This window comes from Calypte anna, chromosome Z (genome assembly GCF_003957555.1).
Source record: "Calypte anna isolate BGI_N300 chromosome Z, bCalAnn1_v1.p, whole genome shotgun sequence".
In the NCBI taxonomy this organism is placed as follows: Eukaryota; Metazoa; Chordata; class Aves; order Apodiformes; family Trochilidae; genus Calypte; species Calypte anna.
In genome coordinates this window covers 18,454,559-18,476,976 of record NC_044274.1, presented here as the reverse complement: position 1 = coordinate 18,476,976, position 22,418 = coordinate 18,454,559, and the positions used below count along the sequence as shown (strand labels likewise).

Below are 22,418 nucleotides of genomic sequence, written 5' to 3'. Positions count from 1 at the left end.
TCTGCAACTTTGCCAGGAATGAAAATTAGATCAGCTTGTAGTTCTCTCGATAGTTCTTGGGGGGTTTTGTGGTTTGTTTGGGGTTTTTTTTGGGTTTTTTTTTGTTTGTTTGTTTGGTTGGTTTGGTTTGTTTTTTTTTTTAAGATGGCAAGAGGTGAATTTTTGCATTTGTTTGGCACCTCCCCTATCTTGGTCACCATTGAGAACAGCCAGCGCTGTCTTTGGGTACAGACCTTTCGTGGGTCACAGGCCCTCATATAACCCCTAAGTCTGTTTATACATACTGCTGAAGTTTCCTCCTGGACAGTCTGAGGGTGTTCTTTATGTCACAGCAGGACGCACAGCAATTGTCTGAAGGAGAATGGAATTCAGTGTCTTAAACTTTAAAACCAGGAGAAGACTAATGCACAACAAAGAGGCAAACTTCAAGTAAGGCCTTCTAAAACGTGGGTTTGGGTTTTTTCAGACACTTCTTAAATTACTTGAACATTGTTATAATCTTTAATTTCTATAATATACCTGAAAGTGACTAAGGTGTATAGCTGGTTCAGATACTTAGAATACCTCATTGTGGGGTTTAAGTGAACACCAAGGTAGTTGTTGTATCACTCAGACTTCTTTCACCGTTTGGGAGGAAATCTTTAATTTCTGTATTAGCTTTTGCTACTTTCTAATGCTCACGGGTAAGACCCAAGGGACTAGGTGAAATTTTTTCAGATTAGTAGTAAACTTTAGTCACTTTCCTTCTGTAGTAATAGACTGCAAAGTGTTTCCTCTGGCATACACAGTGTATAGGTTTGTATGGCTCTCCTGGATCACCTGAACATGCCACTGGGTCAAAAACTGTGTTTCTGTAGTTTGCTTTAGAATTCCCCATGTTACGGATGTGGCTTTGAGTCCTCTCTCACTTTGAGTTACCTCTCTGTCAGATATGTTCTTTTAGAAAGAGCTAGGAGACAACAGCATTAGAACATTACTTAGGAACTTTAGCAAGGTGCTATTTTTGCAGTTTGGAAAGCTGTATGCTGACGAACGCACGCCAGGAAAGGTACAGAGGTGAATTCACAGGTGAGTGTCCTCAGCAGCCTTCATCTAAACACCAGCTCTCAAGTCTCCCAGAAAGTCCATCGTGTTTTGCTTGCGGAACTGAGATGGCAGTGCACAAGTCTTACCAATTTAATCTCTCTTCAGTGGTTTTTTTTTTAAAGTCTGAAAGAAAAACACAACTAACCCAAAAAAGAAATAAACAAACAAAACCCCACAAAAAACCCAAACAAAAATACCCCGAAACCTGACCCAACAAACCCCAAATCCGAATGGATTGTTTTTAAGATCCTGAATTCCTTTGGTTTGTGTTCCCCGACGACACCTCCTCCCTCCCCAGCGCCCGATCTCTACCGAATCCCTGTGTCGTACGAGTAACCACTTTGCTGTCACCTTTTCGGCAGCTCATCCTGGGGCTTGCCAGCCTGCTTCGGCAGCGCCAGGCAGTGGGCGTTCTTGGCGGGCGAAGCAGCCGGCTACGCCTCCGTTGTCAGCGGAGGGTGACTGGCGTACTGGCCATTACCCCGTCTCGCCCTGTCCGGAGGGGAGGGTTGGGGAGGAGGGGGCCGGGCCGGGGCGGGGAAGGTTCGGGACGGAAGGGTTCGGGAGGGAAGGGTTCGGGGAGCGTCGGGTGGGGGGCGGTGCCTGCCAACCGCTGGCTCCGCCGTTCTGCGGAGGCCCACGCGGGGGCGCTGTGCTGCCGGCCCCGCGCCGAGCGGCCCTCAGGCGGAGCGGGGGCCCGGGGTGTGGCGGCGCTGTGCGTGGAGGCTGCTGGGCCGTGCTTCCTCGCCCGGGAGGTTTGCGGGGCCCTGAGTCTTTCTCGTTGTGTTTGTGAAACACGGGAGTGTGTGTCAGTAGCCCCGGTGCGGCTGTGGTGCTGGGAAACATTCACAGTTGTAGTTAGGTGAGCATTCCTGTTCCAGCGAACCCCTGGCATTCCACGTTGTTAAGAGAACACTTAAGACGAGTTTAAACTGTAGTTTAAGGCATAGAGTCCACATTACCAGTGGAGGTGAAGTGTCAGCTGGTCGGGAACATGAGAGGAAGTTTTATTGTCAGGGCAAGGCTGAGAGGGGACTGCAGCAAGGTTAGGAAGGTGAATTCTGAAACTTGGAAGACAGAGACAAGAGATAGCTGGTGGTGTTTGCATGTTTCCCCTACGCACCGTTTTTTCCTAATGTTGATGTGCCTTCCGTACCTTACAGGGCAGCTTGACAGCCAAGTAGCTTGAGAGGATTTAGAGAAAGTCCTGACAGTCTGGTGTCTGAGGTACAGAAAGCTGGAGGAAGCAGGGAATAAGGCCTGGAAGCAAGTGCACCTGTAAGTGAAGGAGAACAGGGATGGCCTAAAGTGAAAACTAGCTTGAAGGAGTTCGCGTGGGGCATGTGAAACGGGTCAGTGTAGCCCCTCATGGGAAGTAGACATTTTCTGCACAGTGGAAGTTTTGGGTGTGTGGGTGCCTCAGCCTGACAGACACAGTGGTAGGAAGAAACTGACAGTGAACTGGTGTCATGGCACAGGGATGTAGAATCCAAGTACAGACAGGCAACCTTTCCACCTGTGTTCAACATTTCCAAGCTTTTGTTCTGTGGAAAGCCAAAAGAGAACCACCTTCTGCAGTGCTGATGCTCTGCAGGGAGGGTGACAGCCCACAGCAATCTTCCCCCTTGTCCAAACTGGCAAGAAAAGGGAAGAAGCAGAATGCTTGGGAGAGTCCACAGGAGTCTGTTTGGGATTTCCTTGCTAACCTGTACAGATGTTAGGCTGTCTGTAGGGCTTGCCTTAGTTTTGTTGTGTTTGAGTTTTAAATTTTTTAAAATTGTTATTACATTTTTTATTATTGAAGCAAACTGACAGTGGCACCTGTGTAATGCATAGTAGTGCTTTTATTCCCTGTAGCATTTGTTTGGCATACAGCAACATAAAAACTGTCATACATTGTACCTGGAGATCCAGCTGTGGGAGCATATTCTACGAGATTCAGTAAAACCATGAAAAAATTCCCATAGTCAACACATGGTATAATTTGCATGTTTGTGAGGATTTTATGTAATGTCTAGTGGCTAAAAGTTGGCTATAAATGTATTTTTGTTCTTACAATCTGTCTGTTTTTTTTCCTAGCATTTCAGCTCTCCAAACATGCTTGCTACTGTGGAAATAGCTAGATCCTCTTCGATTCTTGTCAGTTGCTGTATTCTCTAATATCTTGTTTGCCATCTTAATTATATTTTGTCTGTGGAGAAAACTGCTTTTTTTTTGTGTGTGTGTGTGTGTGTGTGTGGTTGGTCTTTGTTTATTTGAATTAGCCAGTTGTTAACTTACTTGAAGTAGTTGATGCTTCTTAGTGTTTTCACAACTGCTTAATCTCTGGGTCATTATGCAATTTTCCTTGGAAAATAAACATCCATCTTGTGTTTTCTTATAGACTATTTACAAAAGAGAGAGCGTGAAGTCGTCACTGTGACTTTTCAAGCATGGTTGGTTTTACTAATTCTGTGATATAGGTGCAGGATTTTTGAGGAGAGAAGAAATTGGCTATGACACTTTTATTCCTCTGTTTCCCTTTCTGCCATTTCCATTATCTTGGCTAAGCTATTAGGCACTCTGGAAGAAGACATGCCAGGAAGATAGATTTGTCTGGTTTGAGAAGAGAACCAATGTAAATCCCTTCTGGTTAGACACTTGTGTCCTTGGGGAAGCAGATTCTGACCTGTCTTACCTGAAGTCTTTCATTACAGAGCTCATGAAGCCTTAGTGCTGAGTATTGCCAAGGATGACAGAGAAGGATTCCAGATATATTTGAGAACAAACAGCCTAGAGAAAACCTCATGATGCAAACAAACAAGTTAGGCCAGCACTGAAATTCATCAATGGCTTCAGTGGGTTTTATTTTTGGGGAGGAGGGAAGTACTTAACTCTTCAATTAACACTCAATTTTTCATCAGTGGGTAAGGTTTCAAACTCAGGGTAATGAAAATTAGGGAAGAATATTTGGGCAGTTTTAAGCTAGAGCCTGGAGATCTTGTTGATTCACTGAAACGCCTATTTCATAATGTTATGCATAGCTGTCACATGATATTTTCAAAATCTTTTCTAGATAAATGTTCAAACCTGTAAAATGCAAGAATGGTTAGAATGAGGCTTCATGGGACAACTGAGCTGCCAGAACCAGATGGCTGCTGAAGTGGAAGGCTTGCTTCAAGGTTTATAACTCCCCTTTCCCCTTCCTTTGTCAAAGGGAATTATGTGTGTATATATTGTGTATATGTGGTGGTTGTGTTCTCCAGGATGCAGTTTAGCAAACTGGCTTATTTTTTTCACCTTTATTTTAGCATCTGACAGTTCAGTGAACTGAATAGTCTTGTATGAAAGATCAGATAAGCATCTACGGCTGGTGACATGTAAAAAGGCAGGAACCTGCAGATGTGAAGGGGCACAGAAAGGAGTGAGGCTACCCTATTGGAAGCAGTGAGCTGTTATGAAACCATTTTCTGCTTCCCTTTGAGTTAATAGAGACTTAGAAGCATTCACTCCATGTATGCCAATTTTTTGTACCTTTTGTACCTTTACTTTCACTATAAACGCTCCATACAGAACTGCTAGATCATTTGATGAACCAGCACAGCATGTTTGTGTGTAGCAGCGCTGTATGTTCTGCATTCAGCTTATTTGCAGCATGGTACTGAAATTTGGATCACTATTACTCCTAAAATTTATAGAAGGTAATGTATGGTGAAGCTAGTCCTCAGGTTTTTGTTGAAAATAGTTGAACGACAGTACAAAGATAAGTGATTAAGGATATTCTGTTCATAATTATCCTGTTCCTAATGTACTGAAAAAGTGTTCATTGATACAAATTCTTTGGCTTCAGTGAAAGAGAATAGTGAAGTCTTGAGAAATTCTGAGAGATTGTAACCTCCAGTGAGGCCTTAGAGTGTTCATTCAGTTGCTGAGAGAAGACTCAGCAGATTTAGTAACATAAAGCTGTATTTCCACAAGCGTTCCTACTTTGTGCCTTCTAGATCTTCTGGGTTGCTCCCACCTGGTGCTTTATCATATGCTTATTCTAGCTCCTTTAATTGCTATTTGTCCCAGAAACAGAGTAGTAGTGAAGTATCAAAGGTGGAATACTGTAACTGAAAGAAATTTGAATACTAGACCTAAATTGATCTATAGGTTTAAGCCCAGAAAAGCGATCACTTTTGTTAATGCAATCTGTAATGCTATCAGAAGGAAAGCACTGGTTTTGCTTTTCTTACAGGTTTGGGATGCTGTTTCAGATCTTGCTGTGCTTTCATATTGAGTTGGCTTACACACTAATTTCTTCTGTATCCATCCTGGCCCTGTCTTTTCTTTGGTAGCCTTTATTTAACTCCTATTATTTAACCACTACAACTCCTAGCAACAGAAGCCCTTCCTCATGTTATGTTCAATATTCAGAAAGTTCTTTTACAACTGCACTGCTACTCTTCTGTAAAAGTGGGTAAGTCTTTGTGAGACTTCCATGAATGCTTTTGTACTTCTGGTATTTTCCAAATAAGTCTTGTCTGCATGTTAAAGGCTTTTTCCTTGTTCATGTGGAGTTGATGCACTGTTTATATTAGACCTAGAAGCGTCTGGTCCAAATCAGGTTGTTAAACAAGGCAGCATTCCGGTGCCAACTTTGCATTGCCTGGTTCAGTATAAATTGCTGAGAGATTCTCATAAGCTTTTGTTTCCTTTATTTTGGTTTCACACTCAAAGGAGGAGCCTTGTCCTGAACTGTTGTGTCTAGGAGGGCTTTATCATCAGTCATCAAGGCGTGAGTTTTGTAAAGAATATGTGCCAAATTGTGTTCTTAGATGTCCCTTATCATACTTCTGGACATTAATATTTGGGTTTTTCCAGATCATGAATTAGTCTCAGTCTTTTCAGATTAGTAAGAGGCAAATGTCATACTCCAGATAGAAATTGTTTGCTGCAATTGGGACTTTCTGTGGCATTAATGTGCTATTATTCCTAAACACTGAAATAAACCCGTGCAAGGTAGAAGCCTTCTTCTGTCTGTAAATTGCTATCTCAAATATGATAACCTTAAAATTTACCATAAACCACTTCAGGCAGCATAGTTAAGATTTGTTATGGAAAAATTGTGGTTTATACAATTTTGTATGCAGCTTATTAAATGTAAACTGAATTTTAAGGGAGAGTTTTCATAGATATCTGTATCATCCATTTAGTCTCATCTTTTTAATTTTGCTGCTCCAAGAGGACTGACAACATTTGTATTGTGGCTTGCTGAGAGCTTCATGCCAGGTAGAGTATATTTTTTGTTGTGGTTTTTATTTGTTTTGTTTTTATCAGTGTTGGCTCAGTTTAACCTCATATTTGTCTCATATTTAAGACTCTTTTGTTTATGAATGTTTGGTTCACAAGAACATCTCCAAGGCTCTCAAAGGCCTCCTGTAGTTCAGAATCATACCAGAATTTTTTTCTAACTAAGCTGTTCTGAATTTGACCTGAATAACATTACAAATGACTTGGTGCATTTTTTCATTATTTTTTTGGTTCAAATTTGATCCTAAATAGCGTGTCAAAGTAGCAAACAGTTGACATCGTATGTTTTCATTGCTAGCAAGTATTGTTTACCTAAGATTTATCTGCTGAGAGAAGAAGGGATTCCTTTAGAGAAGTAATGCTTGCCTTCACTAGCCTAGCAATTGGTAGTCTCTTTTAGTGTGTGTATATGCATTCCATTCTGAAATGTCTTTTCAGCTGTGAAGTTTCCCTATAGCAAGTTTCCAGCTGGAATGATTCTTACATTATTTGTGAGTGACAATTTGGGCAATGTCCTTTCTTTGAAGTTTGCCACATTTAAGGTGAATATTCTGTACTGCATTGGCTGGAATAAAAGCTATCTGAACTGCTACCTGGTAGTGGCATCTACAGACACCATTCCTGTTCTTAAGTTAATGTGGACTTTGCAGGTATGTTTGCATACACACGTAAATTATTTTTGGATCTAACTGAAAAGCTTAGTTTATTACTTCTGTTCTCAAAATAAGAGTAGATAAAAACTACTGTTTAAGACAAACTGTCTGCTCCCTGTATGTTAGGAGGTGGTTCAGCTTGCTTCACTGACTAAAATACTGCTGGGGTTCTGTGTCTTTCTAGGCACTCTTTAGAACAGTTCACTGAACTCAACAGTTCACTTATGAGTTGGCACATAAATTAAAATCACAGGGGTTGCTTACATGTGAGCAGCATAGTAAGTTAGCCTGGAGAACCTTTTACTATTTGACGAAAGAGAGGTGAACAGTGTATTTTAACTCTTAGATCTGAAGTTCTCTGGAGTGATGCCTTCAAGCAAAGCTGAATTTCTTCCACAGAAATCTGGATGCATTTTCTATGAAATTTGGTGAGATGCACCAAACATGGAACAAGAATTGCATGTTTACTAAAATCTTTCTGAAGTGGACAAGATGAGGTACACTGATGTCAATATTGTCCATCTTTTGGTAAGCAATAAATGTGTCCTTCAGGCTTACTCCATTTGGCATTTTGGAGCCAAAAATGCTTCCTCACTTGCATTCAGCTTCAGGGACAAAGTGCTATGCTGTGGCCTCTAAACGGTAGAATGAGTACCAGCCATCTCACTTAAAACCACTGGAGATCTTCTGCTTTTCTCTAACCAACTCCGACTGCTGGCCTTATGTCTAGACCAGACAGAGAAAGGGAAACTTACAAAAGGATGTTCCTCTTCCCCCTCTATCTCCTTTCTTTTCTACTTCTCCTTGCAGAAAGGATTTCTGCCTTTGTATATTTCACAGTCACTGTGACAGGCCAGGTATGCAGTGAGATTTTTCTGCTGCTCTCTCCCAGAGATTCTCTCACTTCTGTGGACGGGTTTGCTTTTCCTCTTGTATGTGATGTGCACCAGTCCTGAAAGAGGTGTTTCTCTCTCTGCAGATGGGGCTGTAGTGTTATAAATGGGGAATTGTGTTTACTTTGTGATGTTTGCTGTGTCTGGTCTGCCTTAAGTGCAATCAATGAAAGTAAGCCTCCAGCAGTTTTAAGTTAATGAACTCTGTACTGTCCTCATTAGAGTTACTTCTCCCAGTGTGAGTTGATCTCTGTGTCTGGGATGTGTCAGCATAATAGAAGGTTCTGCTAGCACTGTGAGATGTTTAACAGCATGTGATGGCTCTTGTGGAACCAAGCATGGAAATACTCATCTCACAGACATCTGCTGCCTTCTCTCTGTTTTAGAAAAGCCATGGTTGTTGGTTGTCTACTATAAATGGATAGATATAAATCCAGAAGATATTGTTTTGATTACCTTGTCAAATTAATTCTACAGATATCCTCTAAATGAATACACCTCTTTGGGGTGAAGGTCAAGTATCTAATTATCATTTGAATATTTCCAATAGTAGAAAATCCACTACATTCTGGGTAGGATGCTGTAGTATGTAACCACCTCTCATGTAATGAATGCCTATTGCATTTTTGATCCTCTTCTGGATGGTTTTAGGAATATTTTCCATGCTCTTTGTTTTATTACACAATTATTATGAGTCCCTCAAGCCCTGAATTGTCCGAAATTTTTTTCTAAACTTTCACTCATTCTAATGAATCTTCACAGACCTCTTAGTTTCTATTTCTCTGAATATTTGAGCATTCTTCTTTGGGGACATCAGGACAGACAGCAGCATTGCAATGGGAATTATTCTTCTGTCAGCTCTAGACATCATGAAACCTTTCTTTTTTAACATGGTAATTTCTTGCTCTCCAAAGCAGACATAGTCCTGCGAGGCTCTGACTGATCCTTGCAGATGTCCCATGAAAATTTAGCTACCATGGCAAAAGCATTTTCAGAGGCATTATTTTTCAGGGCAGAAAATGCCGTTCTCTTTTTTGTTTCTAAATTCAAATGTGTACACCCACGGGTTTCTTGTTACACCTACGACTAGGTGTAATGCTCAGAGTAGTCAACATGGCCTGTGATTTCCTTCTGCTTTTCCCAAGAACACCAGTGCATATCCATTGCTTGAAACAGGGTGATCTTCTATAGATTGTTCAAGGAGTGTCTACTGCAAATTATATTGCTCTGCTACCATACACCTGTTAATGTAGTGGCAAGCTGTCTTTTTCATTATTTATCAGTGTTCTTTCTCTTTTGATGGTCTTGGGCTTTGGGGTGGGTACTGCTAAATGTCAGACAGCATGGACAGGTCCCATGGAAGCACACTTGGAATCCATTGCTTGATAAAAGCTCCTTTTATGTTCTGGAACCCATAAATAAATTAAATTTATACTATGGTAAGTGGTTTGTTGATATCTATTGGATTAAGGAAAACATGCTACAGTGCCAAACTGAGTGTGTTCCAGAAGGCTATTACATAAAGACGTACTTTTAAAAATCCAGCTTATAAACAGTAAGTCCATTGTCTGTAGACCTGTTGATTGGCATTATTATGTAATTTAATTTAATTGGTCATAATTAAACCTCTCATCAGGTACTTCACTACATAAAAATTACTTTTCTTCCCAAAATCTACTTTAGGCTGACAGGAATACAATTACTCAGGGCATCCAATTTGTCTTTTGTAAATACTGACGTAGCACTTCTGTTCTTTCTGTTCTTCTAAACTTTTCCAGTTACAGCTTTTAAAACCTTAATGACAATAAGCATTACAAGTCCAGCCAGTACCTATGCCATCTCTTTCAGCATGCTTGTATCTAAGTTATCCAGCTTTGCTGATACAGACATGTCCAATTAATGGCTGCTGTTTAACGTTTTCTTGAATTGGAATGGAAAGTATTTCATCATCACCATCATCATCATAAGAACGTTGTTTGCTTTTCCTCTGATGGATGTGTGTATCAAACTTTTCCTGCTTTTCTTTGTTACTGTCAACAGTCCTACAATTTCGTTCTAATAGTGGAAATTTTTTTTTCACCAGAATAGGACATTGTAAAAACTGTTTGTTTAACAGTACTAGCTACTGATTTCTCTTTCTGTCTTTTGCAACTTATGTAATTGTCTTTCAGTATTAATTACAGTAAGAAATTGTCTTGTGTTGAGGAGACAAATATGCAGGAGAAGCTACACAGTAAAAATAGAATGAGGCTAGAGAGCAAAAAGGTGATCTTTGACTCTGAAACAATGCAAAGTTAAATCTTGATACCTTAGTTATGTTTTATAGCAGATTGTTTTGTGTAAGAATTTCCAAGTCCACCGTACCTATACCATTTCCGCAGACCTCTAGGATCAGACTGCACCTATAGTTTCTAAAAGTTCAAACTTTTTGGTAGAATCTATCTAATAAAAACCAAAACCAAACCAAAACCTTCCAAGTGCATAACTTCACAATATTGTAATTACATATTTCACGACTATTTTTACCTTTAAAAGTTGTCTTCAATATCTCTCAACTGTCACCATCAACTCCTAATTACAATGTAGGGCAACAGGTAACCTGCTTTTATTGCCGTGCAGTCTGTGAGACATGACTAACTATGTACTGTAATTACATGGCATTACCTTATGACTAAAGTGGTTATATAGGTATTTGTACCCTTCAAACCAGTAATAACTTTTCTCTTTCTCATAGTGGAGTTGTTCAGCTTGCCTTCAATGTATTTACAGGTTAAGTTTCAGTAGTTTCCTCATTATGATTATGATTATACTTCGTGAGATTTGTTCCATTAACAAAATCCATCATCTCTTTCTTTAAATTATATTTGTCAGTTTCTAGGGATGAAAATTTGTAGTTAACTGGAAGAGCACTTTTGGAGAGGAGTTCTCAATCATAATCCTTACAATTTATCAGACAAACTTAACCTTTCAGTGAGAAGGTCAGTGGCACAATCATAACATTGTGCTGCTTTTTAATGTTCTTCATTGTATCAAGATTGTGATAGAAATCAATCGGGCATGTCAGTAACTTCCTGGCAACTCTTTTAAGCAGCTGAATGAAATATCATTTTATGACCTAATGCATGGTCTGTGTACAAGCTTTATTTAAAATAGATACATGAGTTGAGTTTATAGCATCTGTTAGAAATTATTTGAAAAACTGATGTTGTGCTTGCATAGATATATAGTTTGTGTAGCCTTGTTTGTATGAAAAGCAGTACCTTCTTGGGATACATGCAGATTTATATATGTCTATATACCTGAGAAGGGACTGTCCAAGCTGTCAGGGAAGAAGGAGGGGGGCATTTGCGTTGATGGGAAGGCAGGAGCAGGGACTGAGCTGCTGTCTGGTGACCTGAGTGTCAGTGCTGCTCTAGGAAGCAGCTGCAGCTCTCTCTGCTCTGCACTGCAATTCTGTGCTTCTTAGACATTTAACTAAAAAAGCATAGCCTTTTGTTTTATATTTCGTAGAATTACAAAAGGAATTTGCTGTTGCAGGTGTTTTTTCTGAGAGTGGCTTCTCAAGGTGCAGTCTTTGATTCTGCTCCGTCTGGTGCTTAGGAGAGATGGTGATTTTCTGCCACTTTCGGGAGAAAGTGTGTATAGGCAATGAGCAGTAGATGGCAGTGCTGTTCTGTTGCAGCACTTGAAGAGGAGTCATCAGAAATTTCAAAGCCTGCATAACATGCCCTTCATTATATGCCTCGAATATTAGGAGTTAGGTTAAATATTGTATCTAGAATTAGGTTACTTCTCTGAATTCAGTTATTCATGTAGAAATTTAGAGGACACAGGAGGGTATAGGTATTTATTTATAAATAAGTATTAAGTCCGTATATATTCTTCAGCTATTTTTTTTTGTATGTGATTCACATATTGAAGACCCTAGTGAATGGCTAGTATGATGCCATTTAGCACCATTGCAGATGTAATGAGAAGTCATTGCAACATGCATGCTCCTTTTTTACCTCAAGGGGAATTACTTGCTTTCTGCAGAAACAACTTGTTGGTTTGCAATACTCAGATCATTCCTTTAAAACTTCCACTTCACCTTATTGAAACATCTCTGCACTCTGAAAACGTGATGACTCATAGTTTATCAGTATTTTGTGTCTTAACTCAGGGCAAGTCTCTTATGATTTTTCTAGTACTGGAAATCTTTGCATATAATTTTTTGTTTATTCATGGGCACACTTTGAACAGGAAGACTGCTTGATGACTTCTTTTGGTCCTAAAGATTAATCTGATTGCAAAAAATAAGTTTTCTCTCTCTCTCCTCCCTCCCCCTCCCCCATTTATTTTATTTGTTGGAATGTTAATCTTCTAGTAAAAAGAAAAAAGTTAAGAAAAATGATTGTATTTAATATATATTTTAAAAATTACTAGAATTCATCCTTTTGGTGCAATGTTAGTAGAAAGTTCCCCAGATTATTTTATCTCTATAACAGTCTGAACTTGTTTCTAGTATGGAAGTCTTATTAAAAACCGCATACAGAGCATAGATATTTAACTTTAAATGCTTAAATAATCAACTGTAAATTTCCATTGAAGTACTGAATTAGAAAACCATGAGGACTATAGAGCGTACTCTTATAGAGTTGTGTCTCACTGATGCATTGCAGTATAGCTAGTGTAACTTCATAACTGTACTCTTACAAGTATATATATTTCAAGTTAGACTGGGAGTTTTATTAAATTATTTGTGATTGGAAATGATTTTTGTGTGTTTGTGCAGATTTACAGCATTTTTGCAGGTTTGGTAAAGGAACCAAAGGAGTTTGATTTTCTACAGTAATTTTATGAAACATTGTATAAGGGATGCAGTATTTTATGGCAGGCCATTCTTGTTAACCTGCTAGTTCTGTATTTTGGGAATAATGAAGTTACAAACTATCAGTTTGAAAGTTTCAAACACTATAGTAGTTATTTAATTTGCATATTCATGATGGCAGAAATAAATATTTCCACTTCTAATTTAACAACAAAAGTATTTAAGGAGCTAGAATTGTGGTCTTGGCTACATGGTTTCAACCTATAATATATCCATATGAGTGTTTAGATTGCTTTCAAAACATTAGAGTAAAAAAATGATAGCATATCCAGTTTTTGAAGTTGGAGGTTGTATCAAAATGGTTGTTAAAACCTGCTTTTGCTTTCCTTCTTGATACATATTCACTGTCAGCAAATGGGCTTCATACTGTACTTTTATCCGAAACACAAAAAACTGCTTGTTGTAAACTTGTACATCATAAGAAGAATACAGAGTTAAGTGGGGAATACAGTCTCAATGGTTAAAAGGCTGGGGTCTATATAATTGCTAAAAGTTTAGTATTAGTGGATACTTCACAGAAGAAAAAATCAATGAATTTTATTACAAAGCAAAATATCTTGTGCAGATTGTTCAATTTGTTACCTAATGCATTACATTAAATTTAGTGACAAGACCTGTTGAAGGGCAGTAGTTTCAAAAGCAGCACAGAAACTTTTAAAAGTGAGCTATGCAGAAAAAAAGGTCAGTAATCTTTTTTTTTTCTTTTTTTTTTTTTTTTCTGGTGCATGAACCTTTGTCAATTTAAAGTTTGAAGTTTAGCTACATAATGCTTTTCGTACCTTTTAAAGCTATGTCATGGCTAGACATTTTTGTTTTTTGGAGGCAGAAAGAAAATTGGCTTTTCTTTTAGTTTCTGCATAGCCAGACTTGCTCTTATGTTTGTAATATTTAGAGAAGTTCAATAGGGGGCCCTTGGTGCTTTGATGTGTGCCACAGTGCAGTTTAATGAGAGAGGGGTTTTCAATATTGTCTTCAATATTGCAAATTCTCGCTCTGTCTTAAATAAAAAAATGCTAGCTTTGCACCTCGGAAACCTTCTCGTATTTCTGGGCTCTCTTTCTGTTTGAAACAGGTAATTACAAAAACCTCCGGATCAATTTTTGTAAAGGGGCACCCTGATGGGTGCCATGACTGAAGTGTGACATGAGCCTTTTCCAATACAATGGGTGGCCTAACATTCCTCGGGAAGGCCAAGCTCATTAAATATTCTCTTCTTTTTTTCCACCCTCTCCCCCTCTTCATGCACTTAGCTTGAGTTGTGCTAAGTCTGAGGTTTCTTCACTGAGGACTTAGGAAAATTGCATAGAGTTCTCAGATTGAATTTTTTATGTGTATGACTTCATGATGGCATTAGCATGTGCTTTGATCCATGTGTGAATGGCACTGGGTCGGCTCTTATTGCCATATCCAGATGGTGTTACAGGGAACAAACAGTTGTGTTTTAGGATTTCTCAATAGACTGTCTAGACTGGTCCTGCAGCAGACAGATACAGCCACCCATCAAATTAGCGTTTGTCAGATTTATGGTAATGGTTCACCAAAGCCTTCCTGTCATTGACATTAAGATTTACGCCTCCAAAGATATTTTGTCTTCTGCAGAGTGTAAAGTCTGATCATGTGTATGTGTGCAATTATCTACATGTAAATGTATATTTGCATAAAATTTTAACTAAAGAACAGGAAAGCAACTGAAGATAAGTAATTGCTATAGTGAGGGTAGAATTTTCAAAGTATTTTTTTAAAGAGATTGATTTATACGGCTGGATTGATTAGGGAAGCTTTCCTTTGCCCATCCATCCCCTGCCTTCAAATGATAATACGGATGTTCTGTTCCAGGCAGTGTCTCCCAAATGCCCTTTTAGGAAAGAAAAACATGTATGTGGATTACTATGGCTAGATTTTGCACTTTCATGTTACACTGGAGTAATATGAGCTGCTCCTTGTACGCAGTGGGAATAACCTTTTGACAGGCAGTATGTCCATTCTCAGTGGAAATGTTTTTCCAAGTCTGGCCAGGGCTCCTTTGATCATGCCACCTCAAATGTAGGGGTCATAGCTACTATGCAATGTGAAAACCACTGATGGTTGACCAGGGAGAGATGATTTGGAGGACAGCGTATTTAAAATAAGCCAAGTGTCATGGAGTTTGAGGTGTTTTCTTGTTTGTATTTTTTTAGGATGTTAATAATTTGTGTTGCAGTGGGAATGCTAAATAGGAGTGTTGGGGAACTTTTAAATTATGCTGAATGTGCTGGTACATTTAGTGGTGGAAACAAGGTGGTGTAAATTTCAAATAGCTGAACTACAATGGCAAGTTTTGGGCTTGAATATGTCAAAGCATGTTTTGAAAATATTTCCTGTTAACAGGATATTTCAATAATACCAAACGGAGTAGTGGGATGATGAAAGTATCCATATGTTCTAGGAAACTGTATATTTGGGGAATGCTACCACTTAATGAATGAACAGTTTTAGAGAATACTTGAATTAATTTGCAAGTCAGTCTGTGATATGTGCTTTGGAAGGTCTTTGCCTTGTTTGCTAAGAGTAATTATTACTGTTCATGAATAAGCACAGGAATTGGATTAAATTCAAAGCCATTTTATAGATAGTGTATCCTCTGCTATTGCTATTTTTTGTGCTTAAAGGAGGTTTGTGACATTGGGAGAAAATAAATATGTAAATAAACAATAAATATGTAAATATTGATTGATAGGAATAATCTCCAGGAAATAAGAGCTGGTTCACTATTCCCGCAAAATATGCATGTGCTCTCAGTGTGCTTTTTTGCAAACTGTTACACAGCAGCAATGTACCACTGAATTTTGGAAAAAGTAACTGGCTTTTTTGCAAATCTATGGTCAGAAATTGTAATGGTGTAATCTGTGTTTATTGGCTAGATTTCTGTGATTTATGTGTTCTGAACATGTTTTACTGTTATACAACTTTCTTCTGTGCAAGTTCTTTAGTGAAAAGAATATGATATCAGAGAAAAATATAAGATAAAACAAGATACTTTTATTTTTCTTTTCTTTTCTTTCTTTCTGATTGTCTCTAAGGAAAACAAGAAAAACAACTTTACTGCTTCCTCACTTGGTTTTTGGTTGTTTGTTCTGTTTTGTGTTTTTTTGTTTTGTTTTGATTTGTTTGTTTATTGGTTGGGGTTTTTGTTTGGGTTTTTTTGTGTTTGTGGTGTTCTTTTTTCCTGCACTCTGGTATTCTCAAAATAAGCATAATGTGCATCAAGATATTTTAACTAACTAGTTAATCTGTATAAACTTAAAATTAACTAATGTTAATACAACATTCAAGCAATTGAAGGATTTTAATTTCTTAGTTTAATTGTTTTAACTGTATTTTGTTAAACATGTATCTACATACAGTAAATGCAGGTGTTTTGTTTTCATTCTCAAGACTTAGGAGCTGCTGCCTGGCAGTGCAAGGTGGTACCATCATGATGGCCAGAGGTGCTCTCTCCCATTACATCCTTCCAGAAACATGTGGCCCACCAGTTACCCAGCTCTGGAGATGGGCAAGCAGTGAGACCTAGGGCTTTTTGTCGGGCTTTGTATCTGGGGGAGGCATTGTCATTTAATTTTTAAAAATTTTTTTTTTTAAAAGAAGATATTCTTGACAGTTGATTAACTAGGAAGGAAGGTGCTGCCATCTTCTTTGAAAGTGAGAAGACAGAATTGGTAGTGGAAAAGAAACGAGTGTGGCAGCTGGTGTGCAAGTATGGAGACAGAGGAGTGGTCAAAAGTGGGTGAAAAGCTCAGCAGTTGAGAAAAGGACCTGTTTTTTAAGAACAAATTGAGACCATCTTGTCCCTAAAAGCCCAAAATACATCTAGTGGTATTTGCACTGCTGCTAAAGCTGCTGGTCCATCACCCGTTAGCCCAGCTGCAGTGATGCCTCTGGTTCCTGCCCTGGCCTCTTGTTGCCTGTGTCTGTTCAGACCTTGAGGCAAATAGGATGAGGGGGAGAGTGGAGCTGTTTGAGCTGACCTTGCATCAAAAGGAAGTCCTTTAGAGCTATGGCCTAATTCCCTTGTCAACGCATGCCGCCCTCACACTCAAATTTACGAGTGTTTTAAATCCCAGCTAGCTGGCCCAGATGGGAATATAAACTAGACCTCAGGTATTGTTTTAACTCTGTCTGGCAACCTTCCCACCATGCAAATGAGGATACTGAATAGATCTGGCAGTCCTTCAGAGCTGTCCTGCAGCTCTCACAGAAGCACAGGCAGATGCTTGATCATTTCTTTCCAGTTACTTAAAAACCTTAAGAAGGTTCTGTTTGCCCTTAGAAACAAACAAACAGCCCCATCTCTATTGTGATACACCTTTAGGAATGTTTTTACTTGTAAAGAAACACTAAATTGGGCAGTGGCTACTCTCACTGTGACTAAGCTGGTGCAGATATTTGGGTTTGGGCACATGGGTGAAACTGACAGCAGATCAGCATGCCTACATTGGTGAAAGTCTATTCAAATAAGTCAGCTATTCAAGGTTTTCTTTTTGGGGCTCTCCCCAGCAATGCTGTCTTTTTCAGGACACCTTCAACTTACAAATATTATTTGTTAGAAGATACTGTCACTTAAGGCTTGTGTGGATGAAAGATCACAGAAGAGCTCTGTAGACTCTGTTGCTTTCACAGGACAATTGAGGTTGGAAAGGATCTTGGAAGGTCTGTAGCCCAACCTTGTTGTCAAAGCAGGGTCATCTTGCACTCTGACTAAGTTACTCAAGGCTTTATTCAGCCTCGTTCTGATCTTGAAAACCAAGTGGAAGATAGCATCAAAGATACAGACTGCAGAGCCTCTCTGGGCACTGCTGGACTGTTCCCGTGGGTAAAAAGAATTTTCTTATATTCAGTCTGAAACTCTTGGGCTTCAATTTGCCCATTGTTTCTTATCCTCAGTCCATTTACAGCTGCAAGAATCCCTTCAGAAAGCTCCCAGAACATTTATCTGTGTATCTCAATTGCTTTAGATTGTCTCAAAGATTATTCTGTGTTTGTACTGCTGTGGTCTTGTGAGATTTCATAAGAGATTTCTTTTAGCAGAGGATGAAACTCAGACTGCAGTGTGATTTTTGAGATTTGGCACATTCAGTATGCTACAAGTAGTATAAGTACAAAATAAATTTGAACAAATACAAATTTGTACTTTTGGCAATGTTGTTGTCTGAAACATAAGGAAACATTACGATGCCTGGTGCATTTGCATTAGCAAATGTTCTGAAAGTGGGAAAGTGGAGTGGCTTTGTGAGGAACAAGGGGGAATTAATTTTCTTTTTATATACTGCTGCATTTAGGGCTCTGAGTTGAGATGCTGACTGTAATTTTACATAGGAAGCAGGATATCTGCAAAGATGCTAAAAAGCCAACAGAACCAGAAGACTGTAACCTGTTAATATGCTACTATTTTCAGATAGTAAGGCAGCCTGATATTTATGTTAAAATAATCAACTGTATGAAAATAGACGTCTTAATTCTTTCTGCTCTCCAGGCAGACTTTTCTTGAATGACTATCAAGTAGCTAAGTGGTGTTTTCCAGCTCTGTTCATAGATTTCTCTTTTGTTTCCTTATGGCTTTTTGACTCTAAGTACATGCTGAGCTTCAGTCTTGTCTATTCACAAGATGCAGCTTTATTAAAATTTCTTTTAAAACAGTTTAGGTAAGAAAGCACTAACCTGTGTGTGAAGGTACACTGAGTTAAATTAGGCTAATATGCATCATGCATACATGTAATGTATGGGAGTAATAAGGATACACTTCTTAATTCATGTCTGCTTTCTTTTTGTGCATTATCTGAAAGGGCTTAAGAATCACTTGATGTGTGTATCTCCACATTGTAACTCGAACTGTCTAGGGGCTGTTTAATGTGCATTACTTGTTTTATTTTTAAATCAGTAAAGCCTCATTTTTGAAAAGTGACAATGTTATGTTCTGTTCCTTTGGCTGTTCTGGTTGCATGGGAGCTTTTGCTCTATTGCATTGGACCTACAATGATTACTTTTTAAAGCCTGTGCTTTAGTTCTTTTTCTGCCACAGTATAATAGCATTTTTGACCTGCAGAGCTGTTGATGAATAGCCAGTATTAAAAGTTTAGCATCAAGGCTGAAAAACGTTTTATAATACAAGACTTGACTAACAAGTAGTAATGTCTACTGACATGAACCTCTTCTTTAATAGAGCAGAAAATTAGGAATAGCTGGAACAGGGATGATACAGGGAATCTAAAGTATGGAATGGTCTTGCCTTGATTTATTTAGCTCTTTATTTTACCTCTGTTGTATTGATGACTTTCTAACTTGCAAACAACAGCATTGGGTAAGTCTTACATTTCTGGGGGGGCCTCTCCTTGCTTTTACTTCTGTGTAAAACAGCATTTGTTGCATCTTTTATATGCTTTTCATGCAACTTCTTAAATGCATTTTTTTGTTCAGATAAAAATGTTGCAGGCGTATGTGCTCAAAATACATGGTAATGTAATATAAATGCATACAGAAACTCGGTATAGTGCTCCGAGATAGTGCATTCCACTTTCTTTTTGTAGGCATTGAAACCATTCCTGTAATCACAATGCTATCACAAAGGACATTTTGCTGAACTAATAATTATTTTGTGGTTGAGACACCACCGCAAGTATTTCACTGCTGAAGTCAGCGGCTGTGGAAATGATCCTCCCTTTCCTGGTTTGGCTCCTACTGATGAGCTCTCAACTGCCATTATCACAGACATTCATGAGTAAATGAATCCATTGCCACTCATTAGCATGAAATCATGCAGCAGATCTTGGAAAGAATCTGGTACCAGACCAGCAGGCAGCCTCACACGGGTGAGCAGTCTCCAAGTGATGGTTTGCAGTGCAGGGTGACTGTTGGGTGCAGTTGAAATGCCTCATCCCTGGGGTATAGTGCTCGGTGATACTCACCCTAGGGGTGATGAATACATGGATAACTATGCTTGAATTCACATTCCTAGAGACAGGGTGTAGTCTCCTGGGCAGCCAAAGATGGCAAGAGTTTTTAGCTACTGTTACTATGTAATCATCTAAGAGTACTACAATAGTTCCCAATTAAAAAAAAAAACAACAAAAATACCTCCTCGGCTTTTCAGGGTGTGGCAGTCCTTCTGGGAGCTGTACCTTGCCAGTCTACTCAGTAGACTAAAATTGGCAGTTGCAAAGAAAAATTAAAAAAAGAAATAGATACTACCTCCCAAACAAAACTAACTAGAACCAGCAAAGCCCCTGAAAGAATTAGTCTACAACACAGGGAATGCACAGGGAATGTTCTCCAGAGGTTGGTTGTAATAAGTGTCATGTACATATAACATGTTTAGACTGAAAGTAAAAATCTATCCTCTACCATGCAGTATGGCTTAACTAGGTATGATGTGACTGTAGGATAAGCACAACAAATACTGGCTATTCAGTATTGAAACACTTTTATTCAGGTGTTTGAATGGAAGCATTAACTGAAGTGAAATAATTACAATTTCCTGTGCTTATAAGAATTTGCTGCAGTATTCTAAAATACCTTCCTACAGACTTGTGAATTAAAAATTCTGTAATAGGAAATTAATTGAATATTGTCTTAGCTAGTCAAGAGAAAAATGAAATTGCTAGATGATCTATTAAAAGCCACTGGAATATTACAGGAGGCTTCATTTTCCTAATGCTGAGTGTCTCTAAAATGTTTAGACCTCGGAATAAAGCTTTCCATGCTGCTGCAGTTCCAAGGTGCATGTGTTGAGAATGGGCAAACCTGTGCCCATTCACACATGATTACCCAAGCCAATGAATACAAAATGCTAATGGTTGTGAATGGCATTTATGCCATGTGTTAAATGTGTAAAGTGGTTTAAAATTTCAGGATCTGTATTTTTGAAGCGAAGATATAGTTTGAGAAGTGTAAACTCTGATTGCTCCCTGTGACAGAACAGAAAGGAAGATTTTGCTGTTTAATTTTTGAAACCTTCTGATTGCCTGTGTGTATTGGAAGAGGAGGATTCTGCAGTGTTAGTCAGAGCACTATTGTTTTCTACATATGGGCAATGGAGGTATCCAGAAGGTATAGGACATATGTTTTCTTTGCCAGTTTTTATTTTCAACATCAATTTACAATGTCAAAAGTGATGATTGATTAAAATCTTCTATATACTACAGTAACAAAGTAGATCTAGGGTGCAACCAACACAGAAAACATTGTGCACCAATCACTCTTACACTCATTATGGTTCTTCCTCTGACACTATAATGAATATTGCAGAAGTTCAAAATGCAGAATGGGACTGATGTGACTTTTCAAATAGTGTTCAAATTTGTGGAATAATAAGCATTAGCCATCTTGTTTTTTTTTTTTAAACCCTGCTGTGACTGGCAGAGTAATTATTTGAATATTTTCTGGTTCTTACTCTGCACACTAGAGGTACAAAGTACATAAACCAAAGCATGTGGAGATGATATTACTTTAGGAGGATTAATAGTTTCAAATTAAGATAAAAAGAATGTCCAATATATGTAACACGTCATGCATCTTAATTTACCTCAAGCTAATATCACTTATATAACATTCTCCTTCACTTGGCATGTTAGTGATGCAAAGGAGTTAAGAGTTTAGATTTAGTCTGAGACACAAAGTAGTGTTAATTCTTGTTAAAATAAGTCATCCACAATAAGCACTTAAGGGAAATTCAAAGCTATTACAGCAGATGGCCTGCCAAAAATCCTAAGTAATTTATGACAGTCTAATAATGTTAAATTCTTTGAACATGTGTAAAAATGGGGAAACTCGCAGGTCTAATTCCTGAAAATGTGGGCAGCACAGAACTGCATGTGAACACTAACAAGTGATTTGCACTGCAGATTTACACAGTTCTTTGTTATGTGCAGTTTGATTTAAGGGAGTGTTTAATTGTTGACAGAAGTTCAGCAATTCCAGGGAAAGAATGTATTTTTTGTTTACCCTTAGTGAGATTCTGTTTGGCATTGGCAAGATAACTTTTTTTGGCCACTGTTTTCGTCTAGTCATGTACCATGAAATTGTTTTTAACCAGAAAATTATGAAAAAGGACTTTAGTCTTCTGAAGTTTCACATATGAGCTGCTTTTCTTTTCCAAACGAAACACGCAATATTGTGTAATAGTGAAATACCAGAACGCTGCTTGTGTAAACCTTTTCAGTTGATTTTTACTGCAGTTGATCTTTCATACAGCATGAATTTTCTCATCCTTATAAATCCACATAGCCTTTAATTACAGAGTCACTTGCTTGATACAGTTAAATTTTGGTAGAATGTCTTTACTTTTATCTGATTTTATATGCTGGTAGGTTCACTAAGGATATCCCTAATTTCTTGCTTCAGTGTTATTGTGACTGGAATCTGTGGTATATCAAGCTCTCCCTGAAGGATTTTCCTCTGTGTTTATCTGACACACAAGAAAAATTTTTCTAGGAAATACCACTGAATAGTATGGTTGATTGGAGTAGAAAATATGTTGCTATTTGGCTGGAATGTAAGGCTTAGAAAAAGAGAAAACCAGTAGACAGCAGGAAGAAGAATCATGATAGATTTGTCATTCGAATGCTTCAGTGTGACTGGAACTTTAAGTAGATTTTAATGCTTTTACAATGG

The 22,418-nt window shown here is 38.4% G+C and overlaps 1 protein-coding gene across 5 annotated transcripts in view; it reads left to right on the top strand.

Moving 5' to 3' along the window:
* The window catches only part of ARL15 (ADP ribosylation factor like GTPase 15), a 213,162-nt gene that overhangs the window by 34,877 nt on the left and 155,867 nt on the right, over nucleotides 1-22,418 (top strand). The window lies entirely within an intron of this gene.